The 27701-nt window shown below is 40.3% G+C and overlaps 1 long non-coding RNA gene across 1 annotated transcript in view; it reads right to left on the minus strand.

Moving 5' to 3' along the window:
• LOC112547357 (uncharacterized) overlaps positions 1-26288 on the minus strand; it is a 78301-nt gene extending 52013 nt beyond the window's left edge. Inside the window, exon 1 of the long non-coding RNA XR_016349916.1 lies at positions 26169-26288. This is a non-coding gene — a long non-coding RNA (uncharacterized LOC112547357). The remainder of the gene's footprint in view (positions 1-26168) is intronic.
• Positions 26289-27701: the final 1413 nt, after the last annotated feature.

Genomic DNA, 27701 nt, shown 5'->3' on the forward strand with positions numbered 1-27701 from the left:
ACAGAAATGTCAGGGACTCTCATTCTTACCTTGCCACCCTATACAAACCCTTTCCAGACAAAGGACAAAATGTTTCCAAAGGGTATCTGAGGATGTCACACCTGAGATTTGACAAGGTGCTCACTTGATACCTAGACACCATGCTAACATACTCCAAGAGAAACCACCTTAAATACATCTGTATCATGGATGTTTTTCCCAGCATCCTGGAGCTACACATATGAAGTTCTCTCATTGCATCCACAGACATTTCACACAAAAGCATACAGGCTATCAGTGAGACCACACCAAAATTTATGGCAATAATGTTCTTGCCACTGACCTTAGTTTGTTACAAGGGACCAAAATGTTGGCAATCCATGTGTGTGTAGGCTCAAGGAGCCTCATTCATGTTGCACTCTGAATGTTCAAAAGCTAAAGATTCAGTTCTTGCATTCTCCTGCTCCATCCTAGATTATTATAATATTTTTCAAGGCCAGCTACAGAGTGGTCTGCTATCCAGAGAATATTCTCCATCCAAAATATCTGCAAATGTACCAAGGGCATTCATTAACCTCCAGAGTGAAACATCAAACAGCTCCCGGTTTCCCTAAAGAAAAAGTACAACCTGACCAGAAAGCAATAGGCATGACAATGGTATACACCCACCAATCCCAGCTCAAAATATAAGATATTGAGCATGGTCAGTTACAGAAGTAGAGAAGTCAACTGCAATACTCCCAGACAGTGCTTTTTTTGTAAAACAAAACAACAACAACAACAAAGGTGCCAATACTCCGGGGAAAAGTTATTGAGCTCTGACTGGAGGTGCCAGTACTGCATCTGGAGGTGCCAGTACTGTGTACCGTCACAAAAAAAGCACTGTTGTCAAACAAGCCAAAGAACTTGGGCTAAACCAGAAAAATCTCATCTACCTGGACACTGACTTCTCTAGACAATAAGCCAAGCAACTAGTTCCTAAATCACAGAAGGACCCATCTGAGCTGCATGGTGATCTGCACAAAATCACTAGTCCCAGTTTAACCCCACTCTGAGATTTATATACAAGAGATGGACACGCTTAACCATTCTAGTTTTAATGTGTGAGATTTCTTTCATTGGAAGCAGTATGCAAATACCACCTAACTGATCCTCCCTCACTTCAAGCTGAAATTTTGCCTCTAGCAAGCTGCAGACATCTGTGTCAACACAAGCCTTGCAGTCTCATCCAACGAAGTTTAAGTTCAAAAAACAGAAGCTGTTCCAATAAAAGATATTACCTCACCCACCACATATTTCTAAGGGCAAATCTACACAGCAGCATTATTTCAAAATATCAAAGTGAGCGTCTACCCAGCAAGCCCGCTATTTCAAAATAATTTCAAAATAATGGGTTTCTTATTTTGAATTCTGTAACCCTCATTTTACAAGGAATAATTCCTATTCCCAAATAGCTATTTTGAAATAGGGTGTGTGTAGACAGGAGATCTGGGGAAAGGAGGCAAACCCCCAAGATTTCCACACCCGGCAAAAAAATGCAGATGTCTATGGATGGATGGCTGACAGCATGGGGCCACCTCAGGAGCAGGTGTGTATGAAGATCAAGGAGCACAGAGCCTATGCCAAGCGCCTGCTCCAGGGTGGTACCACAGACCTGCCCTTACTTTGACCAGCTCTACTGCATCCTGGGTTGCACCCTGACCCCCACCATTGTGGACTCTGGGCTGGAGACACCCATTGTTGCCCTCCAAGGGGGCAGAGTCAGTGTGGAAGAGGAGCTGGAGGAGGAGGCACTAGGTGAGGCCAGCACCATCTTCATGCTTCCCAGCCAGGAGATCATGCTCGTACTGGAATGGGTACCTCCCTCCCAGGATGTCTCCCAGGCTTCATCCGAAGCCAGGGAAGGTCCATCAGGTGGGTGCCATTACTTTCCCTAGACACACATGGGTGGAGGCGGCAGGCAGCAAGGGGCTACTGTGTGCTCTTTGCTTAGCCTTTTCAGCCTGGGCATCATGCATTAGCCTGTGAATGTGGGTGCACGTAGAGTGCCGGTCCAGGGCACACAGCCCCAGGAGGCTGCAACAGAGGACCCTTGTGCTCTTGCTCACAGGGTGTCTGGAGAGGCCTGCCTTACTGCTGGCACCAGGGTGGGACACACCTTCCCACCACAAGGCACAATTATAAGGAGTCTGGGGACATGGAGATGCCCCCACGCGTGCACGCGCGTACACACACCAGTGCCGCACATGGCCACGCCCACACTCTCAGGGCAGCATCCGCTCCCAGGGACAATGTGACAAGGTGGAGGACACTGAGCCTCAGTCAGGGGAGCCTGATGGGAGGGGAAGGACGTAGAAGGGACCCCAGGAGCTCTCTCCCTGGCAAGCAACATCTGCTGCTCACACACATCTGCCTCCAACACTCTGTCCCTCTCTCCTCCAGCGAGCAGTGATACAAGTCCTCTCTGTGTGGGATGCCACCATTGCTGGACCTGGTGTGTGTGCAGCACAGAGGGAAGCCAAGATGCCCCCCTTCTCCCGCCCCATGTAGGCTCCTGGCCTACCCAGCATGTTCCCATGCTTCCTTGTCTCCGGGGCATGAGGGTAGTGAGGCTCCCCACTGGGACATCTGTATCCCTGCAGGAAAGGTCCTGCTGTCCGGGCCTCAGGTGGCCTTGCTGGAAACACCCCCCCTTCATCTGACCTGAAACCTTTTGGTGTCAGCTCAGAGATGAGGGCGAGGCTCCATGCACAGTAACTCCTTGGATGACTGCCCTTCTCTTTGTTCTGCACAGCTGGACCACCTGTGAGTGGAGCCACATCCCCCAGTCCATCCTCCTGACCCTAAGGTGAAAGCAAGCCCAGGAAGACCTGCATCGGGAGCACTTCGCCTCCCTGCATGCCCTTCAGTGCTCCCTGGACCCCCCAGGACCACAGACTGGAGGCAGACCTGGAGCTGTGCTGAAACACCAGGTAGGAGCTGCTTCATCAAGGCCTGACTATTTGTGTGGTTTTCACCACCGCCATTGACTGCCTGGTGGCCACTCCTGCTGCCGCTCCTGCTCCCCTCCTTTTTCCCCCTAGCCCCACCTGTGGCCACTGAGGGACACACATGAGGTGGTGGGAGCACCCAAGGCAGATGCCTGGCCCAGCCCCATGCCTGAGCCTCTCCTCCTCCTCCTTCCCTCCCTCCCCGCTTCCAGGTTCTTTCCCCAGTCCCTCCCCAGTTACAATAAACCACACTTTTTGTTTTGAAAGAATAAACTGGTTTTGTTTAATTGGGATTAATGTATCTGCAGGGGGGGAGGAGGGGAAGGGGAGACAGGAGAGGTGGGAGAGGAAAGGCACACTGGGCTGCTGCAGAGGTCCCTTGTGAGGAGGCCCAGGGGAGAGTCTTGCAGATGGCCCTGGCTGAAACTCTCCCTCAGGGCCTCCCAGATGCACACAGCCCCATGATGGACTTGCCGGATGGCAGCCGTGCGCAGCTGCTCAAAGGCCCTGGTGAGCTGCTCAGCTTCTGCCCCCCACCCTGGCAGGAACGTCTGTCTCCCTCTTAGGTTCACAAAGGGAGTGGAGGACACTGTATATAGCCATCACTTGGGGCATGTTCCAGTCGTCAAGGTCCAGCCATGTGAGGAGGCAATGGAAACTCTCTTTCAGACAACCAAAGGCACCCTCCACTGCAATGCTGGCACTGCTCAGCCTGCCATTGAAACGCTCCTTGCTTTGGTCAAGGTGTCCAAGGTAGGGCTTCATTAGCCAGGAGAACATCGGGTAGGCTGCATCCCCAGCAATGCACATCAGCACGTCCATATCCCTGACACTGATGGTGCAGTTGGGGAAAAAAGTGCTGGCATGCAGCTTTTGGAACAAGCTCGAGTTGCAGAAGATGCAGGTGTCGTGCACCTTCCCCAACCACCCGACGTTGATGTCCATGAACTGGCCCATGGTGGTCCATAACGACCTGCAGGACCATCGAAAAGTACTGCTTATAGTTGATGAATTCAGATGCCTGGTGGTTGGGGGCCCAGATGGGGATATGGGTGCCCACATCTATAGCTGGGGAAGCCCATGGCAGCAAAGCTGGTGATGATTGGGTCCACTTCACCCAGGTTGATGACCCTGCACAACAGGATGGTGTTGATGGCCATAACCAGGAGACAAACAGAATCACAGGTGTGCCAGAGCCCTCAGGAGGTCCCAGAGTCCAACCCCTCTCCTCCCTCCCACACAGCAGGAGCAATCCCTACTTACTCCATCCCCTGGTAGGGCTTTGTGATGGTGGGACTGAAAAACCTCGTGGGGAGGGACTCCCATCCCACCACCCACCCATTCCCTAAGATACCTCAATCCAGCAGTTCACTGACCCCTGGGACAATAGCCCCAGAGTGCCATAACTGCATGAGCACAGCCCCGATGGTCAAGCTCCCCATGCTGAACTGGTTCCCCACATAGCGGTAGCTATCAATCATGGCGAGCTTCCAGATAGCAATGGTAACCTGCTTCTGCAAGGGGATGGTGGGTCTTTTATGAGTGCCCTGTTGCATGAGGGCCGGTGAGAGCCACTCACACAGCTCCATGAAGGTGTCCTTCTATATGCAGAAGTTCTGGAATCACTGCTCCACTATGATCTGGTCCCACCAGTCGGAACTGGTGTCCAGTTGCCAGAAGTGGGGGTGCATGGTGTGCAGGGGAGGGCAGGTGGGGCTGAGCTGCATGAGCAATGCCTCAAGAGAGGAGAGGAGGTACACTACAATGATCTGAGGGTCCTCCTCTTGCAGAGCCATGAGAACAGCCTGCAGAAACTGCACCAGGAAGCGCAACGTAAGACGTAAGAGCCATTGACTGCTTGGAGGCAGGTCCAGCTCCATGGCAGGAGTGCTGTGGTGTCCACAAGGGCAACAAGAGCACACAGAGAAAAGACTTTGCTGTCACTTAAGGAGGAAGGCAAAAAAGAAGAGCCTGAGACACAACTGTACAAGAGGGTCCCTTTAAACACGAGCCTCATATAGCCTCAAGCAGCAGCTACAGGAAGTGACTGCTGTCTTGATGCCCTGCCTGAAGTGCTTCCATGTGGCCTTAAATGCGATTCAGTGTCCAATGAGTATGGATACTCTATTTTGAAATACCTCCGCGCTATTTCAATGGGCATTTGCTGTGTAGATGCGCTATTTTGAAATAAATTATTCTGTAATGAGTGTGCAGTATAGACTTACCCTAAGGTTTTAACAAAAAACAGGACTATGTAGCACTTTAAAGACTAACAAGATGGTTTATTAGGTGATGAGCTTTCGTGGGCCAGACCCACTTCCTCAGATGAAATAGTGGAAGAAAATTGGCACAACCATATAGTCCAAAGGATACAATCAAAAAAATGAACACATATGAAAAGGACAAATCAAATTTCAGAACAGAAGAGAGATGGGGGGGGGAGGTAAATGTCTGTGAGCTAGTGATATTAGAGGTGATAATTGGGGAGGCTATCTTTGTAATGGGTAAGATAATTAATGTCTTTGTTTAGACCGAAGCATAAAGTGTCGAATTTAAGCATGAATGACAGTTCAGAGGATTCTCTTTCAAGTCTGGTGTTAAAAGGTCTTTGAAGCAGGATGCAGGTAATCGAGTTGTTGAGACAATGCCCTTTCTGGTTGAAATGGCAAGAAACTGTTTTTTCTTTGTGATCCTGTCTAATATCTGTTTTGTGGGCATTGATTCTTTGGTGAAGTGTCTGAGACATTTGGCCAATATACATAGAAGATGGACACTTTCGGCACATGATAGCATAAATTATATTTCTGGATGCGCAGGAATATGCATTCTTGATCTTATAACTCAGTTGGTTAGGTCTAATAATGGTATCAGCAGAGAGAATATGTGGACAAAGCTGGCAATGGGGTTTGTTGCAAGGGAAGGTTCCAGGGTTGGTATTAGTGTGGTATGTCCTGTGGTTGTTGGTAAGAATCATCTTGAGGTTAGGTGGTTGTCTATAGGAGACTATGGGTCTGTCTCATGATGGCAAATTTTATAATCAGTGACTATGCATTAATAAGTATAATCTTAAAAGAATTCATGCTGAAACCAGGCACTATCAAGACAAAACACATCACAAAGCCAGCTGGACTGAAAATAAACACCTAATAAAAGTTTAAATCTAACTTTTTACTCAATCTTTTCCATTTATTAAACTATTGCCTTCCAGAGGATAAAACATATTGATGTAAGAGAAGGAAAAACAGGGAAGAAATTGGGAAAATATAGTCAGTTATATTAAATGGTCACATTTAAATTACCCTTTGTCTGCTCTTGTTAACTCAACTGGGCGGGGCAAGTCAATTTGAATTTAAATCAAATGAATAAATCAATTAATAATAATGGAGAAGGAGATCCAACTCTTACAGACTTCAGATAGGATCAAATTTAATAATAATGGAGTCAACAATTTTCACAATTATATTATGACTTCTATGTTATTTGTCTTATATCTGCAGGTCTGGAATCATGTTTTTATCTTAGCTTAAAGTAAGCGTCTAGCTCACATAGTGGCAGAAAAGGCTGGAAACATGACGCAAGTAGATTTTAAAGGATCAGGAAACAAAAGACTAATACAATTAACCCAAAATGTTTATCTTAAAATTCATGAGATTTGTAAAAACCCCAACAATCTCATTTTTGAGGCCTGAGTTGTGACTTTTGAATACTTGAGATTGGCAATGCTGCAACTAGTTTTTTTCTAAACCTGCTTGGAACTGGCATTGCTATTATGCTGATCAGTCTCCATAATTTTTAGATTGGCCAAATCATTATTTATTAAATCCCCTTTCCTGTTAATATTTTATTTATTGTATTATGGATATTACTAAAATAGGTGAATCACTGGTTAAAAGACCATACTCAAGAATTGTTATCAATGGGTTGTTGTCAAACTCAGAAGGTATATTTAAGTGGGGTCCCAGAGAGGTCTGTCGTGGGTCTGGTACTGTTCAACATTTTAATTAATTAACTTGGAGAATGGAGTAGAAATTATACCTATAAAATTTGTAGGTGACCTCATAATGGATGGGGTTTCAAACACTTTGAAGGACAGTAGTAGAATGCAAAATGACCTTGGCAAATTGGTGAATTGATCTGAAATGAACAAAATGAAATTCAATAATTACAAGCACAAAATACTATACATAGAAAAAAATCTTCACAAATACAAAATGGACAATTACTAACAAGACAATAGTGCAGCTGAAAAAGATTTGCAGGTTATTGTAGATCACAAATTAAATGTGAGCAAATGTGATGCACTTGTGAAAAAAACTATTATAATTCTCGAGTGTATTAAAGAAGTGTCATATGTAAGATTTTTTAGGTAATGGCTTCAGGTGGAATACTGTGTCCAGTTTAGAATGCCACACTCTAAAGTGGAAAAACTGAAGAGTCCAGAGATGAGCAACAAAAATGATAAAAAGTTTTAGAAAACAGGACCAATGACAAAAAATGAAAAAAACTGATCAAGTTTAGTCTTGAGGGGAAAAAAAATCCGAAGTGAGGATAACAGGGGTGAACTTGGTTAGTCTTTAAATATAAGGGCTTTCATAAGAAGGGCAGTGATCAATTATTCTCCATGTCTGCTAAAGGAAGGACAAGAAGTAATTGGCTTAACGTGTAGCAAGGGAAATTTAGGTTAAATATTTTCTAACCATAAGGATAATTAAACACTGGAATAAGCTTCCCAGGATGTGAAGCCCTATCATTGAAGGTTTTTAAGAACAGATTCTGCCAGCATGATAGCTCCTCTGCAAATTGAGGTTTTGGTCTCAGACTGTCAATCTGATATCTTTCAAGAACACTAAAAATAAATAAAATAAAGAATTTAAAGAAAAAGAACATTAGCAATGCAATGGGAGTCCTAGATGGAGCACGAGTTAAAAACAATGAGCCTAGAGGCCTGCAGCCTTTACAATAGTGTAGCTTAACATGGGTAAGCAGTTAACCAGGAATAACCCTAGATCACAAGTTATCACAGGATAGACTATAGTAACTAAACAATTGATGGGTAACCACATATTCTAGTTTACATCAGCTTTAGATATATTTAAGTTCGGAACATAAGCAGGTGTATGATGTAAAAAATAACCCTGGTAACTCAGAGTGCATCTATACATCATCCTTACCTCGAAATAAGCTATGCAATTTGCGCTTCACAAATAGCAAAGCTTATTTCAATGTTATTTCGACATAGCTTATTTTGAAATTAGGCACTATTCCAAAATGTCCCTTATCTCTCATGCAATGAGGTTTACGGGGATGTCAGAATAGTGAGCTCATTATATTTCGATATAACAGGCTTGCTCTTAAGATGCAGAATAGCTATTTTGGGATACTAGAGGTAGCTCTGCTGTGTACACATAGCCTAACAGACTATATGCTAATGACTTTGAGGTAAATTGACAAGTTATCAATAAGAGAAGGGCACCCTAACATTAGAAAGTGAGAAAATACAAATAAGGAAAAGGAGATGAAACCCCTGTTAGATATGCATTAGATATAGTGAGTATCAGTGGAACACATTATAAAAGTTGTATCCCAGCCTTTGTGCATTGTTAGCTGTAACTGTTGGAAGGACCAGGATGATAACCATTGGTGAAGGTGGTGAGGAAGATGATGAGCAAGAGGAAGATAATGAGAACAATTCTGGATGTTCAGGGAATAGTTTGAATATATATGCTCAAATACTCATTCTGTGTTTTCTCTATCTACCTTGCTGGATTGTAACCCTGCTAACTGGTTAACAAAACTGTCACGAATACAGAGGGATTTCCTAAGTTTAAATATTTAAATCCCGGGCTTCATTTGCAAGTTTGAATGACTACATTAGCCACCCTACTTCAAACTAGGGGAGCTAGTGTAGCCATACCCTAAGATACTGATTAATTATTGTTACTTTATTATCCAATGTCTATCATTTTATGTCCCTAATCTGGAAAGAGATTGGGGTTTAATATCCATTAAATTCAGTGAGAGTACTCAGCTCCCCACCACGCCCATGAAGTATTCAACACCCAGCAGAGTTGGACCCTAAATTTTTAAAAGTTAGAAAAATCACTTAATACATTCTATGTATCTGGTTAGTCCCAATAACCTCTCAAAGGGAGTTAAACACGTGGTTAAAGTTAAGCATGTTCTTAGGTACCCTTTTTGAATAAAGATGCTTTTCTGAACTGAAGGCTTAGATACTATTTAAAGCATGTTATCTTCAAATAGACAGTATGCCATTGGGCATATAGGAGGACATGTATTATGTGTTTTAAAGTCGTTACTGTTTTTATTAAGCATCGCATATTAATGGGTTGCTTCATTTTCTCAAATCAGATAGGCCAAACCACAGCATCATTATTTCACAGGATATAGTTGTGCACGTCTTCTTGAATTATGAAGGTGTGTCCAAGAAAAATGTGCAAGGAACATACATTAGAGAAAAGGTATGTCTGCACTACACAGATTTTAACAACAAGGCTATATCAACACAGCCTTGAACTTAAAAGTCAGGCAGGGATTGTTTGTTGGCACTTTTGTGGAAAAAAAAAACTTTCACTACTTATGAGCAGTGTTTTCTTTGTTGACAGGAGAACACTGCTTTTTTCATGAGGGAAGGGGGTTTCAAGCACCTGTGAATGACAAAAGTTTTGTCACTCTGGGTACGTCTACACTGCACAGTTATTTCAGAATAAGCTATTCCGGAATAGTTATTCCAAAATAACTTATTTCAAAATAGTATATCTACACTGCAGGAAAGCCTCAAAATTAGTCTGAGGCAGACTTCCCTAATGTAGATGTGCTATTTCGATTTACCGCCCCAGGAGGAATATCTTAGAATGGTCCTGGTGAGGGGCTATTTTGAAATAGCAGAAGTAGAGCATCTACACATACCTTATTTTGAAATAGCAGTTTCAGAATAGGCATTATTCTTTGTAGAATGAAGTTTACAGAGGTTGGAATAAGCCATCCATTATTTCAAAATTATTTTGAAATAGCAGAATTTACTGTGTAGAATATGCTCGCATAGTTATTTCAGAATAACAGCTGAGAACGGTGATCTGTGGCCAGTTGGAGCTGCAATTGCTTTTATTATCATTTGTTGGACCAACTTATGTTGGTGAAAGAGACAAACTTTTGAGCCACACAGAACTCTTCTTCAGGTCTGGAAAAGATACTCCCAGACTCGCAGCAAAATGCAAGGTAGAACAGATTGTTCAGCATAAGTTGTTAAAACATATTGTAAGGGATCATCCAAAGTAGAGTGGGTTGTTCCAAATCATGGAGAAATCATGGGTAATAGGATGGCTCCCCAATATACCAATCTCTTAATGGCCCACCTTTAAGAAAAATTTCTAGACAAATGTACCAAGAAATCAATAAGATACCTGAGATATCAATGACATTTTCATTCTCTGAACATTTACCTTAAATTCCTTCATAGGTTTCTAGCACAACTTCAACAACCATCAGCCATACATTAAGCTCTCTCGGGACCATTTCTATCTTAGCATCAACTTCCTCAACACCAAGTCATTTTCAATGATAGAATCCTTCATACACCCACATGAAAACAATCCACAGATTACTAGAACCCTGCACAGACACAAAATTTGTATCTGCATCCGTATCTGCAAAAAATGAGACATTCGTATCAGACTCCATATCTGCGGATGCAGATATTTGTGGACATAAAGTGAATATACATGGATTTGTAGGGCTCTACAGACTACCACTACTGCTTTCGTAGATTTAGTAACTCTCTCAAACACACCAAGAAATCTGTTATCAGACAAAACCCTCACATACCATAAAATATGCTCTGAGGAGAAAGTCCAGGATATACACTTTAACACACTTAAAACCGCCTTTACCAAACAAGGAAATTCTAATTGATATAGCACTGTCAACCCCCTTGGGGTTTAGGTCAATATAGCTACATTGCCCTGGGTGAGGTAGTTATACCAACATAAGTTACTAGCATAGATCAAGCCTTCTCTGAATAAGAGAAGCAGAAGGGGGTAATGTATATTGGAGGCAGCCACTTGAAATGAAGTGGGCAATTGGGTGTTAAATTGTTATGCATAAAGGGGTTTGAAGTGCACAGATAAGGATACTAGGCAGTCTGCTATATTACAAATTGTTGTCACTGGCCATAAAACCAGCTTCTCTGTTAAGTCTATGGTTTTTGGTGTCCTTAGGAATTTAAGTTCCCAGGATTACCTTTTAAAGGGTGTTGTATAAATATTGAAGTTACCTCAGTAACATAGGTTTACCTTTTGTTTGTAACTAACATCTCCAAATTGAGCACCTACAGGCAACCTAGTTCAGGGATTCTAACTTACCCCAGCCACAGTTCATTCCCTTTGTCCATTTTGTTTGCACCCATTCAGACAGCCCTCCTCTTTGCAGGCTGCTTTCAAGTGCCCACTTTTTCATGGCTACCACTGAATCCTCCCCAGCAACAGTGTGCTTCATGGCCTGGCTTTCAGCCTTTCAGAGTATGTCTTTCCTGTACCTGGAAGTGAGCCTTCCAGACACACTCACACAAGTAGGGCACACGGTAGAGAATAAAGTAACGTGGACATTGTGACACTGGTTGAGATTCAGGTTATCTACCTAAGCTCAGACCCAGGGGGGCTGGGTGGGTCCAACCCGAAACTCTGACAGTGCCTCAACATCCACATTTTAATACCCTAGCTGGGAGTCTTGTTCTTAACTGCAGTATAGACATGCACTCAGTCCTGCCTACCTCTACACTACTGCCTGGATAAATACATTGAGATCAATCCACTGGCGGTTGATTTAACAAATCTAGTTAAGAGCCACCAAATCAACATCAGATTGCTCTCCAGTCACCTTGTTACTCTACCCTGAATGGAGAAGAGTAAGAGAAATAAGAGTTTCTCCTGTTGACCCCCTGCAGTGTAGAGCCAGTGGTAACTTGATGTAAGGTGCCTTGACACCAGCTATGTTATTCCCTTAGCTGGAGTTGTGTAGCTTAAATAGACTTTTTAGTGTAATGTAGAGGTAGCCTCAGCTCTTCAGCTGACCTGCCTTCCATCAATGTAGCTACCACCTCTCCGGTAGGTAGATTACATCTGCATGGATGGAAGAACCCTTTCTATCAATGTAGGTAATGTCTACTGAAGCACTACTCAGTACATTTTGATCTTAGGTGGTATTTCCTTTCCTAAACTCTAGAGGTTATGGAGTTCTTTCTGCTGACAGGCAGTTGCGCTATGGAAGTGGTGCCCAACGCGGTGCCCGTGGGCGCCATGGCGTCCGCCGGGGCATTTATGTGCACCCACCTAGTGACCAGGGCTGGCTTGAGCCATTCTTGCGTCTCAGACTCCAGGTGCCCAGAGCATACACAACCCCCGTCCTGCATGCACAGCATATGCATGGCCCCATTCCTGGGCACCCGGCAGCCCCAAAAGGTTGGGGACCACTGCTCTATGGGTTAACATTTCACTCAGTAATAAGGCAGAAATTCATTACAATCTTCTTATTGTTTAGAGTCTTTATAGTCTTTTGTCTCTTCATTTATCACTTTTCAAAAGATTTCCTTGGCTATCAGCTATTTAGAGGCACAATTCTTGATTACAGAAGATATGCCCCAGAGCTGTTCTTATGTTTTCCAGTGTAAATGCCCACATAGGTGTGTGCAATACCTATTTTCAATTAGATCAAATTAAGACAGAGGACCATATTCTTATCTGATAATTTGGTAGCACAGGTAGCTTGTGTTAAGAACAGAAGAACGGCCATACTGGGTCAGACCAAAGGTCCATCTAGCCCAGTATACTGTCTGCCAACAGTGGCCAATACCAGATGCCCCAGAGAAAGGAAACACAACAGGTAATCGTCACATGATCCCACTCCTTTCACCCATTTCCAGACAAACAGATACTAGGGACACCATTCCTACCCATCGTGGCTAAAGCCATTGATGGATCTAACCTCCATGAGTCTATCTAGCTCTTTTTTGAATCCTGTTAAAGTTCTAGCCTTCACCACATCCTCTGGCAAGGAATTCCACAGGTTGATTGTGCGCTGAGTGAAGAAAAACTTCCTTTTGTTTATTTTAAACCTGCTGCCTATTCATTTCATTTGGTGACCCCTAGTTCTTATATTGTGACAATAAGTAAATAACTTTTACTTATTCACTTTTCCCATACCAGTCATGGTTTTATAGACTTCTATCATATCCCCTCTTAGTCTCCTCTTTTCTAAGATGAAAAGTTTAAGTATTTTTAATCTCTCTTCATATGGGACCCATTCAATCCCCTAATCATTTTTTTTGCCCTTTTCTGAACCTTTTCTAATGACAAATATATCTTTTTTTGAGATGAGGTGACCACATCAGTATGCAGTATTCAAGATGTGGGCATGCCATGGTTTTATGTAGCGGCAATAAGATATTCTCTGTCTTATTCTCTATCCCTTTTTTTAAATGATGCCTAACATTCTATTTGCTTTTTTGACTGCAGCTGCACACTGAGTCGATGTTTTCAGAGAACTATCCACAATGACTCCAAGATCACTCTCTTGAGTAGTTGTAGCTAAATTAGTCCCCATCATCTTGTAGGTATAGTTGGGATTATTTTTTCTAATGTGCATTACTTTACATTTATTAACATTACATTTTGTTGCTCAGTCACTTAGTTTTGTGAGATCTTTTTGAAGCGCTTCACAATCTGCTTTGGTCTTACCTATCTTGAGCAGTTTGGTATCATCTGCAAATTTTGCCACCTCGCTGTTTACCCCTTTCTCTAGATCATTTATAAATAAGTTTAATAGGATTGGTCCCAGGACAGACCCTTGGGGGACCCCACTAGTTACCACTCTCCACTCTGAAAACTTACCATTTATTCCTACCCTTTGTTTCCTATTTTTTAACCAGTGTGGCAACCATTTTACTTAGAGTGTCTTTGAATACCAATTTGATATTGTAATATGTGTGCCTGATTTTGATTTCACATGGTTTTATTCACCTGTGTAACTCTGTTGACCTCCTTGACTTCATCCTGGTTTATGACAGTGTCATATCAGAATCCTGCCCAGAGCGTGAAGATTTGGTGCTAGGAGAATACCAAAATTCTCATATAAAGATCTTCTGGGTGTCTTATGCCATAAGAGGAAAAGTTCCTGAGCACGTCTCCACCCCTTCTTTCTCTGCATGTGTGTGTGTAGGCCTGTCAATGGGGAGAGCAAAGGGGGCAGTTCTCTCAAGTCCCAGTGATTTGAAAGGGCCTGGGGTGTCTGGCTGTCATCACCACTACTGCAGCAGTGGCAGCTTACAGAGCCCAGGGCCCTTTAAATAGCCACCAGAATGCCGCACAATGTGTGCCACATAGCTCTCGGGGCTGCTGGGGTAGGGGAGGAGGACAGTGCACCCCAGACAACACTGAGGGCTGGCTACTCCTAGTCCTGCCTCTTCTGTCCAAGACCACACCCCTTCCAGGAGCTGTCCCTCCACCTTGCCCTGCAGCTCAGCAACTTTGTTAACCTGTGTGTGTGAGAGAGATTTTTTTTTAGCTCCATATACCAAGTCCAATCCTAGCTCAAACAAAGCTATTTGATAAAGTATATTATGCTATTTAAAACATGTAGCCAAAAGTTGCGTTTTATCTCAAGGAGAAAGAAAGAAAGAAAGAAAGAAAGAAAGAAAGAAAGAAAGAAAGAAAGAAAGAAAGAAAGAAAGAAAGAAAGAAAGAAAGAAAGAAAGAAAGAAAGAAAGAAAGAAAGAAAGAAAGAAAGAAAGAAAGAAAGAAAGAAAGAAAGAAAGAAAGAAAGAAAGAAAGAAAGAAAGAAAGAAAGAAAGAAAGAAAGAAAGAAAGAAAGAATAAATTATTTCCTTTAGGAGATCACAACATGATGTAGAAAATGAGAAAATAAACTTAAGCAGTGTTGTAATCTCCAAAGAAAAATCTGCAGTAATACTGTACTCACAGCAGATAGCTCACAAACATGTAAATCATTTTATTTACAAAACCCTCCAAATTACAAAAAACTGTTCTCAACCTGATTTCAATGGGTTTATGTTAACTTAAATTAACAGGGCCATTGGAAAGCAGGCTTATGACAGGGTAGGAGTCCACCTCCATAAAAGCTCTATTAGCTGTGTCGATTTGAAAGGATTCTTTTGGAAAGGAGAAGAAGGACAAAGAAAAAGAAAAGAAGGCCGCTGTTCTGTCTGGGAGTGGAGAAACAAAGATGGAGAGAGTGGCTGTGCATCATGCCTGCTCTTGTAACTTCAGCCTCGTTATAGTTAAACATTACTATATGAAAAGGATGCATATTATACACATTCCTCATCTCAACTCAGATTGATTCTCTGGAAGACTTCTGAGCGTTTTCTTAAAACAATGTTTAATAATATAGTTTATCTTGCTTACTATGATCATTGCCAGGATATCTGAGAGCTTGGTATCCCTGTTATATTTTCCCAATTATTGCCTCGAGTGAATACCTGATTATATAACAGCAAAGACCATTACTGGTAAAAAGCTGTACTTCCTGTAGCTACTCTGTTGGAATGTGTTGAGTGTAAAGCTCATTGCATTCAGTAACAGCTACCTCTGCACCTCTCACAGCAGAAAATGCACCACAAGAGCAAGTGCTTTGGATCACGTGAGGTGGCAAGTGGGAAGGCCTGAATGGAAAGTATACAGATCCTAGTTCCCCATTCCCTAACATATGTTTGTGAAGCAAGTGATCTGACTGTATGGTATTTGCTTCTTATCTGGACCATCGCATGGACCACCACATACTTGCTTTACAGCCTGCATAGTTTTATGCTCCTAACAAAGGTATGTATTACACACACGTTATGCAATCAAAGGGAATTACTGTTCCCGTATTACCAGAGTTGCTGCCTACAGTGACTTGCACAGAGGAAAAGCTTGTCCATGACACTAGCTTAATGCAACTTATACTGGGAACCATAACACTGATTGTCTGTCAACAACTTGATACTATACTTGTAATGGGACCTGATAGCATCTTACAGCTGTATTTACATATAAAAAATGGGCAACTAAGGGAACAATGAGTTTATTAATTTACCCACATTTCCTGTCAATGCAGTTCTGAAACACCATCAAATTGTGCCTCTAGCCATGCACCATGTTTCACTGTAGCTGGTAATGATTTACACAAGAAGAGGTGGGAGGGAGTTGCTGACCTGTGAACATTTACTCTCCAACAGGTGTTTTTATTCCTCATATGCCAAAGGAGTTGGTCACTACCCGTCAGCTGCTGGACTCTTCCACTGATGGCCCCAAACTCCCATCATGTGTTAAAAAGCTATATAAGCAACCAGGACTTCCCTATGATTTATGAAATCTGAATTACCCTGATATTCTGCATGGCATGAGCACTATGGAGCAGCTTTTTCCCAGAATTTCCTCAATACCTAACTGGCCCTGTGTCAGTAGTACTCAATCCTTCCTTGTACCAGTGCCCACAACAAAGCTGTCATTATGGACCGTACCACTTTTGTATTTTGTTTTTGATTTTCAGTCACCATATCTTATAATCACAATCATCATTCTACAACCTGACATAACAGAGAATACAGTAAATCACTGAACAGGTTTGTGTATCTTTCCCTGTTTACTGATATCAGGAAACAAACATTCTTTCCCAATCTTCCCTTCAAAAATGGGTCAGGCCTTAATTGTCCACAGTAGGAGATTCTTTGCTAGACTGTGAGGGAGCAGGCAGGCTGAAGAATCATGACTTTGAAATATTGAGTCCTGTATTTATCCACAGGTGAAGCATAGCGCATACAGTCACATGCAAGTTTCTTTATACTGAGGAGTTTCCTTTTCCACTACTCCTTTCTGCTGCAACCTACAAGAGAGATTTTCTTTAGACTGAAAAAAGTAAATACCTAAAAGAACAGCTGATAGTTTATTATGCTTTAATACAGCAAGTAGAACTATTGTTAGATTAAATGTGGAGTTAGGTGAAGGTGGTCATAAACTAATGATGATTAGAACATGGTTTGTGGCTCACTAGGAACTAATTCGAAGCTACTGTGTTCATTTTGGTTAACTTCCTATTTTAAACTAAGGGTGCTCAACACTGGCAGCTAACCTTTACTCCTGATTTTATCCATTTAGAATAACAAACATGCAAGAAGCAGTAACTATTTCTGCATAGATATCTACCTGTGTAGCATGGAGCTGCCCTAATTCTGTTTCTGTATTGTTTGACATGTCCCCCAAAACCCTGTGTAGCCCAGTCACATCACAGAAGGCTTTTGCAAGCACAGGAAAAGGGAGAAACATGTTGCAGAGTTACCACTCCTTAGTTCTATGAATTAGGCATTCTCTTGGCAAGAATTTTTGCTTTTTGGCTTGCCTTGCTACCATGCAGTGTAATGGGGAATGTACCTGGTACAAAAATACTGAAGCCATAGAATTTGTATACCCAAAAAGCTAGAATTTGTATACCCAAAAAATCAAATAGTCTCCTGGCTGGCATACTGGATAGTCTAGCGGATATAATACGTGACTCCATAGTCCATTTCATAAATTGCATTGTCATACCTGTAAAAAACTGGTAAAATAAAAAGGGTGTGGTAAAAAAGGCTCAATGAGGCAGAAAATAAGCCCAAGTCCCAAGGCCACTGTCCTTAATAAACAAAGGAGATTATTATAGAAACCAGACACTACATTAATACTTTTATTAACTTACTATAAGAAAAATGTGGCATCTCAGTGACCAAAGAAAACAGTTTCAGGGTGTACCTGAGCATATAGGACAATTTGCAAAGAGTAAATGCAAGGGGTTGGAAAGTTTTCTGCACATTTCCATATGCTGGGGGCCTACTACAATGTATTTTTCCAGACTCTGGGTAGTAGAGTCCCATGACTTGCTCACACTATCTAGGACAGTGGCGGGCAATCATTTTTAGAGGGGGCCATTTAATGAATTTTAGTATGTGGTCATGGGCCAGCCCCACCTCTGGAAGAGGTAGAGCCTGGGGTGGAAGAGGTGAGGCTGGGGACTAACCTCTCCCAGAGTTGTCTGGGTCCAGATGCTTTGAATTAAAAAACAGTAAAAGGCTAGCAGCTCCTGACCCTGCCGATACTATGGAGCTTGGGAGCCACATAGGGTTGTTGTGGCTATTGAAAGGGCTCCGGCTCTGGCCCTTGCGGGGTAGTTCTGTGACTGGGAACTGTGAGCCATTTAAATAGAATCCCAACTGCGCATGCCACCATCTGGAAATTTGGTGGCTCAGGCTGCAGGATATCAATGGAAAGCAGCCAGATGCAGTCCGCAGGCCAGATCAAAGTGTTAGGTGGGTCGGATCTGGACCTCGGACTGCATCTTGCCCAGCCTTGATCTAGGAGGTTTAAAAAAAAAAAAGAATCTCTTCAATGGATGTTTCTAGCCATGATGACTTCAGATTATTAGATAGGGTTTCCCTGTCATGATTGGGTGGCATGATGCATATTAACTACTTACACTGTTCAGTTTTGTCATCTCTTCCCTGCAGATATTAGCCTATCTGCACATTTATTCTTAACAAAAAAAAATCAAGTAAGAGGCCCCCCCAAATCCTCAGAGTTATTAGAACAGACCTACTTCTATATTAGGTTTAGTAAGTGAAAAACTGAGCAGTCTGTGCTGTTAATTACAGTGTAAACATTTAATAAATATTCCTGCTTTTTATCCTTTGCCCTTTTCAAAAATGAAAGGTTGTAATTTACATGTAAGATAGTTCCTAATTGCCTCTTCACAAAACCTGCTTGTTTTATTTATTTCCTATCTTCTTTTGGGAAGAGAGGTGGAGTATATGAAAAGAAAGCAACATTTCTACCCTAATCTAAATTTCTTTAATAAGAAAGACATAGACCAGAACCACAACCACCTCACAGGGTTCTTATTCATCAGCCTTATGACCTTAACTGATAATTCTACCAAACTGCATTTTAATTATAGAATGTATAATATGTATAAGATAGGGTTATAGATATTAATGCAATAATTGTGCATGTTTATTATACTGTTTATTAGTATGAGTGCATTTTGGATATGCACTTGCACAAATAAATAGTATAATTGTGTATACATATATACTACTATTATTTGTACAGTTATGAGCGTGCGTGTATGTTGTATGCACAAAGCACTTGATTATTATCCTGATGCTTATAGGAGGTTTTTATAGCAAAGTAGTGTTGCAGGAATGGTTGTGTTTGGAATCCATATGCAGGTTCAAGTCATACATTCAGAGAGGACAATAAAGCAAGGAAAAAACAGCTGATACACAAAAGGGACGTCTAGACAGTGCCCCATCAGTCTGGCTAAATTTGGTGCTGGCATTCCCAATGGGATTGTAATGTAATTGTTCTGGTGTCTGCGTTCATTCCCCCTGTCAAACACCATCCCAAATATACATCCTTTATTTTCAAATACAACAGGCCCAAACTGTACCACTATATGGAAGCAGCTTTGAAACAAGCAAAAGAAAATGTAGCCTGATGTGCAACAAAATAGTTCTTTAATTTCTGGAAGGAAACTCACATTATTCCTTAATCCCAAATAAACTTTATTTCCAACTCAATTTATAAACTATTTTGATTAAGACAATAGAGATAACTTGAAATCAAAATTAAAAACACTCTTAATACAGCCTACTTTCGCATGCTATAGAGCAAGGACATCCTTTCTCCTCCCTTTATGTTTATTAACCTCTCAAAGAAAATTCAACAGAAACTCAGAAATGTGAAAGTGTAATGATGGCTATGGATCATAAATTCTAATGAAGGAAAAAAGCTAATGAAAAAAGAAAAGTGATAACAAGCAAAAGCATGGAAAAATGTAAATGATGTTATTTCACCATCTCACAGTTAAAAGAAACAAGAGTCCCCCCCTCCACGAATTTCTATAAAAAGACACAGTCTTATTTATTTCATTTTAAAATGTTCAATATATATTTTATGGAAAGTAAGAGTTATGTCTATTTATTGGAAACATCTATGCACATATTTTGCCACAATGTGGAAATTAGTGAAAGTAGTATTACATCACAGGAACTGTACTTTTAAAATAAATACATTCAAATTAAGAACATTGTATTATTACAATGATGCAAAAGCATTTAAAATCTTTAAAAAAAAAGCTTTGAAAAGTAAAATACTGAAAAATATTTTTGATATTTCAACATTATATTCATGGCTGTGTTATCTTTGTTCTTTTCTCAAAGCCACCTTTATTTGTTAGATATTAATGGGACTGGGACATGATTTTAGGAGATTTAAATAAATATTAGACTGAATTATTGTGTAGAATGTTAAAAACAAAGATATTCACTAATATTGCATATATTAGTCCTGAACATCCTACCATTCAAGTCAGTAGTAAATTTCCTATTAACTTCAATAAAACCTGTGTCCCCCTGATCATTTCATGAATGTTGTAAGCAAATAATCTAGCACTGTACCCCACATATTTCAGTAGTTCTGATCAGTGTAGTCAGTAATTGGTGTATATCAGAAAATCAAAGGATTGGGGATCAATGCCTCTGACACTCTATAAAGTTTGAACCAAGGAAACTTTGGGCTCCATGACCTTTTTCAGCATGAGTTATGAAAGTAACTGGAGTTGGGGTGTAAGAAAGGGAGAAAGATTTGCCCCATGTATATCAGTATATTACAGGCAATATACTGATCCAACTCCAACAATTCAAGAGAAGAACAAAAATTATGCATAAATAACCACGCAGACTAAAAAGAGATATCTGAAAGGACAAAAATTAAGTGTAGATTTTACTTTTGACATCACTAGCCCAGCTGGAAGCCATGGATTAGCGTGTTTAAATTTTGCAGAAGGAGATGGGAGAAATACAAAAAGCAATTTCAGTATTTTTTTCTCTGAACCAGCTCCTCTAATTTAACTTTATGTGAAATGAACACCTAATTTGCAATAAGAGTCCTATATTAATGGGTCTGTGTGTGGCTATGTTTGTTCCTTCAGAGCTGCAGTGGTGAAAACAGAAGAAAAGTATTGCTTGTCTCCTTTGAGATCAATCGGTATTGGGGAATCTGAATTTCATACATGTTGTTCATACTATTGAATAAAGTCCTAAGAGGACTCTTAGGTTTTAATTTCAATTGGATTCAAATGAACGTGTTTGTGATAGGTCTCGTTCCAACAAATTTACTTTCAAAGAGAGAGTAGATAGATAGATAGATAGAGGCAAATAGTAAGGTGGCTATATATGACTGTTACTGTGTGTGAGGGGTTTTCCTTGTGTGGGGAAGAAGGGAGGTGTGGCATATGGGAACTCACAGCGTTGTAATTGCTTCAGCTCTGGCTGGACCCGAGTTTTTTGTTGTGTCTGTTTGGGAGGAACAGTCGGAATTTCAGGTTCAGGTTGGAGTCCAGGGAAAGGGATTGCTGCTGTTTGTGAATTTCCTTTTCTGAGCTCCACCGTGGTGGCTACACTGCAGTTCAAGGAGCACTGGAAAGGAGTTGGGGGTGGGTTCTCCCTGCAGCTGCCCCTCTCACACTTGAATGAAAGAGAACTTTTTTCGGGCGGGGGAAAATCTGTGAATACCTTGCCTCATAAGAGATGAGGCATATTGAAAACTATATTAAATTACCCTGATTAACAATTTAGCCACGAACCGGGGAGCTTTGGGAGATCTCTATAGGCAGGGCTGGGGGCTATTCATGTCAGTAGCTAAGAGGTCGAAAGGTTTCTGAAGTTCACAGGCTCAGAGCCTTTGTTATGCTAACAGACAATCTCAAATCAGCTGCCTAGTGGAGTGTGAAATATAAATGATTCCTTGAGAACTTCCAATAAGTTGTCACTCTTGCTCTCCAAATACCAGGACAGGCTGCTAATTTCTAGCAGGCCCTTTTGCAGCATCGCGAGCCCTAACTGAATGCCTTTGTAGTTCAAATAATCTTTTCATGGGAGCTGTCCTATCATAATAGCCCAAATGCATCATGGTTTTGACTATTTAAATGAAAATCAGGACTTTTCCGTGCTTGACTTTTCCCGAGCTGCGCGGTGTTTTGGAAGGGTGGCAGCAACTCGCATACACAACAAGGTAGCACCCACTGCAGGGGGCCCCGGACATAAATAACAAGCTATACACTAGAGTTACTGAGAATCAACCCCTGCCCTGAGCCCAAACAAAGCCCGGGACTAGATTTACGTGTCTCGCCAGACTCTAGCTACGTTCCTGTCTCTCAGCCGGAAAAATTATTTAGGTCTGATTTAGGAGACTTTATATCAAAGGCTTTTTACAGCTTTCCAAAGTTCAGTGAGATCATCTTACAAACTTGTTTTGTTAGTTCTCTGCATTGCAGTTGGGGCTTTTTGCTGGGGAAGGTGCATCACCTGAAAAGAATGGTGTCTTTTTTATAGTGATGAGACAATCAGATAAGCGATTTGAACTTAGTTGAGACTGGCTTGGGCGTGGAGTCGGACTCTGAACAGATTCAGAGAAATATGCACATCCCTTCTACAGAGCATTAATACTAACAACATTAAAGGGAAGAGAATGAGTTAATTATCCTTATACATACAAGGAAATTAATCCGTTGTAGGGTGTGAGCAGTTCATATTCAAGAAAGAAAGGAGGAGAGCCTGCCTCATGAATTAGTACCATAGTTGATGAATAAAAAGCAAGCGCCTAAGGTACTGCAAAGTTTGACACATTTACAAGAACACTGCACAACAATCTCTAGAGCAACAATAAGTTTAGTGTTTGGAGACAAAAAGAGTTGAAGGATTTCTTTTTGTGTATTCATCCTATGTTAGGGATGTAATAGAACACAGCAAGTGTAACTAAAGAGTTCGGTCTAGATTCCCCACTGCCTCAGTTTTTGGTACTGTTGGAAGTAGAATCACTTTTTAGGGGATTAAAAATAAGATGAAATATATCTGTGTCTCATATGTATTCCATTCACCAGAAATCAAACGAACCATTTTCCATGGTTAAGTGTCATTACAATATTATCCATAATCAAAGCAGATTCATAGACTATTTGGTAAGTAAAAGTGTAAAAAAGTCACTCTTGTCTGTTACACTATTAACACACACTAGATACAGTGGTTTCGGGGCGGGCGGGGGGAGACTATCATTATTTCCATCCTAATCCGCATTTATTTTTCTTCCTGGAAATAGATCTCTGTAATTACAGTCTGCAAAACCTTTTTGAAATTCTCCCCGAAAAAGAAGGAGCAAAAGTTTGGTTTTTGTTCCCCGGAGGGTAGATAGTAGACTCTGTGTGTATATATTATTTTTCTGAAAACACCAGAGTCACGAACTATCTGTGTCCTGAGAGTTATTAATAACACTTAGCACTTTGACAAGAGCTTTACATTTACAAAGGGCTGAACAAACAAACACTAATTAGTACTGCTATTTTGATTTGCATTTTAAACCTAGTTTTTAGAAAGACGAATTAAATATTCATCTCCAATGTATTTTTGCGGGTTTCCAAACAACCCCCCGATACTTTTCAAGCTACTTCTCACAGTTTATTTGTAAACTGCCAATAACTACATCAATCAGTAAGCTCTAGATTGATTTATACTGAACCAAAGTATTTGCATGTGAAAGGACAGTAGCACTGATTACATTTTTTCCCATTGATGAATATCTATTTCCACGTGGTATTTCATTTACAGGTATAAATTTAAGCTAATAGTTCTGGTTTTCTTCTACCAGAAAAACGTAACAGTGAATGCAGAATTTTTGTTTATGAACTAAGAAGGTAGCACTTGATCATGTCTTAACGTACATAGCAACCCAGTATTCTTGTCGAATATTTTTCTTTTTGCAGATTATATCTTTAAACTACATCCACAATTTTAAAATAGCTGAACTATAAAGTTGGAATTGGTAGTAAGGTACTTTTTATTAAAATATTATCTCAATGAAATCTACACCGAGAGCACTGACGCTGATCAGTACCAACTGTAGGTCGTATTAACAATGAAAATAATAAATAAATAATCCAGCAATAGATACATACAATCAGAAACTCCAAAGTTAATTTGTAAATGGGAGCATCCAGCAGATTTCCTATTTCTTGAATGGTAATTAGTTTTCAGACAAATTAATTTTGTTCCTAAGAATACAATTTTGCTTACATATTTGCTTTTTGTAAATACGTTTCAACACAGATTCTTACAATGCAAAAATGATGTTTCATTCATATGTATGAGTAAATATCAAGGCAGACGTAGTTTTCTTGTAACCACTAGACAGTGATTGCTTGAAGTGCCAAAGGGGAATGCATCCTTTCCTCTAGCATAAGGAATGATGTAAATATATTGTATATATCATGTATTATCTTCAAGACTAATTAAGGTGAAAGGCAATATCACAGCCGAAGAAAGGCTGAGTGGAAAAGAATTAAGGATAAAAAGTGCAAGATGACACCCACAAGATGGCTGCCTTTTCATTCCTTCCCTGTGATTTTCCTGTAGAAATTGGGTTATAATCAATCTAAGCTATTCTTTAGCAATACATTATTCTTTTGCAAATCAGATAGAGAAACTCGAGCGACTTCATCCCTCCCCCCAAAAGTCCCCTGTAAATAAAGATAATAAAAATATTAAATACATTTAGGTCTATAGAAATACCGGTGTACATTACATATGTGGATGACAGTAGCAATGCCTACTGTACATTTCAGTCACCATACCGAGCTATATACACGTTTGTACATGTGACACACGCAGTACAACAGAAAAACACGCCACGATAGAGAGCCTGACTTCTATGATGCAATGCACTACGAAAGACGTAGCAATATTACACCATTATTTGCTTTTAAAGGATTAGAAAATAGTGTTTAAAATAATATAACTGAACATTTAAAAATAATGGCTCTTTCATTAAGGCGGCTCAGATTTGGGTAGACAAGATTTCTACTCATCTCATCTTGACCAAACCTGCAATTATTTTAATTTGTCTAGAAAAATCTCTAATATTCAGAACTTAGTTGTAGATATGATCTAAATGTAAGATTAATAAAAATAAAACACCATGGCAATATGATATCAATAAGGCTCAGTATAAACTGTAAACAGTTTGGGCTTCAGCCCATTCAAAAAAACTCTTAGGTTACAGGGTTACTATGTGGGCTGAAACTACAGGCTAAGAACAAAGCAAATGGATCAGTTTCAATAGGAAATATAATAAAACCCCCTTTATCTAAAAGCCATCAGGGACAAGCACTCAATACAAGCTAACAAGCAGGAACTGATAAGATAACATTTATATGAGGTCAGAAGTCAAATGCCAGTGAAAGGCTTTTAACCTCTTGGGTCATAAACAGGAATGGTTAAAACACATAAGATAGTTATTTATCGGATTTTAAGGGTACCTGATCATGGTTAGCGGAAAACGCGATGATTAAGCTAATTGGGATTTATAGAAGAAGAACTTTGTAGTTGTTAACATAAAATGGAAAGTCCCTCTGTCTATAACTCTTTTTTTAAAATTCCCCTTTGTCTCTCAAATCTGTAGACCAAAGCAAACAGATGACCAAAAGGATAAACATTGTTTCGAAGCAGGAACACAGTCAATACATGAAATGATCTATGCAAGCCACGACTTGTCTAAAGATTCAATAGACTAAATATTTACAGTCAACAGACATAAGAGAACAATAAACAGCCTCTCTATTGTGGTGTTAATGCCACGGTTTCTCCCCTTTCCCCAGATCACTAAAAGACGACGACGTATAATTGAAATATAAAAATGGGGTTTCCTTCAGAATAATCTTTTAAAAAATATTTTATAGTTATTTATTTTATAAATTCAGGTAGATTTAAAATTGCTTATACTTTTTCTTCTGATCTAGCCAGGGAATAGTCATTCTGTCTTTAGTGTCCTAGTAATTTTTGTTTGATATTGCAGGTTCACTTCTGCAAAATCTATAATTTACATACATGTATATTTCAACTTACATTTTAAAAAATAGCAAATGAAATATAAAATCTATCTATATATCTACAGAAAGAAATGGAATCTATCCTGAGGCCTTTCTAGGCCCACTGTTTCTTTAAACAGAGTTCACAGTACACTAGGCGAACATTGTGGATTTAAAATGCTTTTAAATATTTATCAGAAGTATTTTATCACCATATTCAAATGACACCTGGAGTGCACTCACCTTTATTGACAATCTCTGTTCTGAAAGTCCATTTGCTTCACCAAAGCCCCCCAAGCAGAACAACAAGGACTAACCGTTTTCATTCAGTTAATGTTTAGTAAAAAACCAAGCAACCTTAATCAGCATGCTGATTGCATCGTCAACTAACAAATAATTTACTACTCTGAGCATTGCATTCCATTAAAAGCTCATTAAATTTTCTGTTCTCCAATGGGAGCTTTAGCTTTTGAACTGCAAGCTTTTGCTCCAAATTATCAGTTATTCAATTTTTTGCAAAATGTTTTTTTTTCAAAGCATAGGTGAGAGGTTTCACTATCTACCTACAGTAAATTCATGGGGAAACATATCTCAGGTTTGTCTTTTATATTACACACACAACAATTTTATGGGGAGAAGAAAACCCTACTTTGTTAGAATCTAACATATCCAGTTTAACTTTGATGAAAGATCCTCCTGTTATGAAGAAGAGTAGTGAGTGATTTAGGTGTGTAGATTTTGAACACAGGAGGAAAATTGTACAGAAGGATTCTTTATCTTATACATCTGAAATGATCCTTTAAAAAGGCTGCTCTTTATTTATTATTACAAGCAAATAACAGAGAAGAGTCTTTGTATTGCAGAAAACAAATAGAGTGCCTTCCCAAATATAAAGAGGAATCCTAACAGTTCACATGTTTATTAGGGTACGGGGAGGGGTGAAAGCTTAATATCCTTTCTCAGCCTTGCATACTAAACTGTATATAATCGTTATATTTAATAAGTAAAACGCAAGAAAATGTCAGCCCCTAAATTAACATGCATTTTTGGATTGCTAATTGTGTTCATTGCAAATTTGGGTCATTTTGCATGAGTGACTCTAATGTAGGGCTGAGATTGCCATATAGCGTAGTGGATTCCTGATTCCCTGTGCTAATCCTGAACTCAGTGATTGTGTCAGGTGCAGTTCTGTATGCTCCAGCAGCTGGCTCATCCTCATCAATGCAAATAAGGCAACTCCTACAATCAAAGCCTCGTGAGTCTAAAGCCTGATTGCTGAGGGCAGGCTAAAGCACTACATAGACTCACTTTCAAATCATACTAACTGACAAGACCACTATAATGTCCCGTTCAAAATCAGCCTTCGCCAAACAAAACAAAAGAGAGAGCCACCAATTTGTGTATGTACAAAATGCAGCTAGATTTTCTATGAATGTTAACTGAGATGGGTTAAAAAAAACAACTAAACTTTAATGAAGTCCATATTGTTACAAGCATTAGCAATAATTAATATAATATGTCGATGCCTAGCAAGAGGACAGACACCAAAACGTTAGCAACAAACTGCCTATTTTTCCAGGGAACTTTCTTAGGGACTGGTTCAAAGTATGCACCCATAGCTATCTACGTGTAGGGGTAACCACACTCTCAGAGTGACACTGTGGATAGCGACTGCCCTATAAGGGGCTCGTTCTCTTTGGTCTAGAATCCGAATGCACCATTCTAAAAGTGGTAAAATCACCACTCACAGCAGAGAAAATGCCACTCAGAGCTAAA

The sequence above is a fragment of the Pelodiscus sinensis genome, chromosome 6 (assembly GCF_052426305.1).
Source record: "Pelodiscus sinensis isolate ZL-2025 chromosome 6, ASM5242630v1, whole genome shotgun sequence".
NCBI classification, from domain to species: Eukaryota; Metazoa; Chordata; order Testudines; family Trionychidae; genus Pelodiscus; species Pelodiscus sinensis.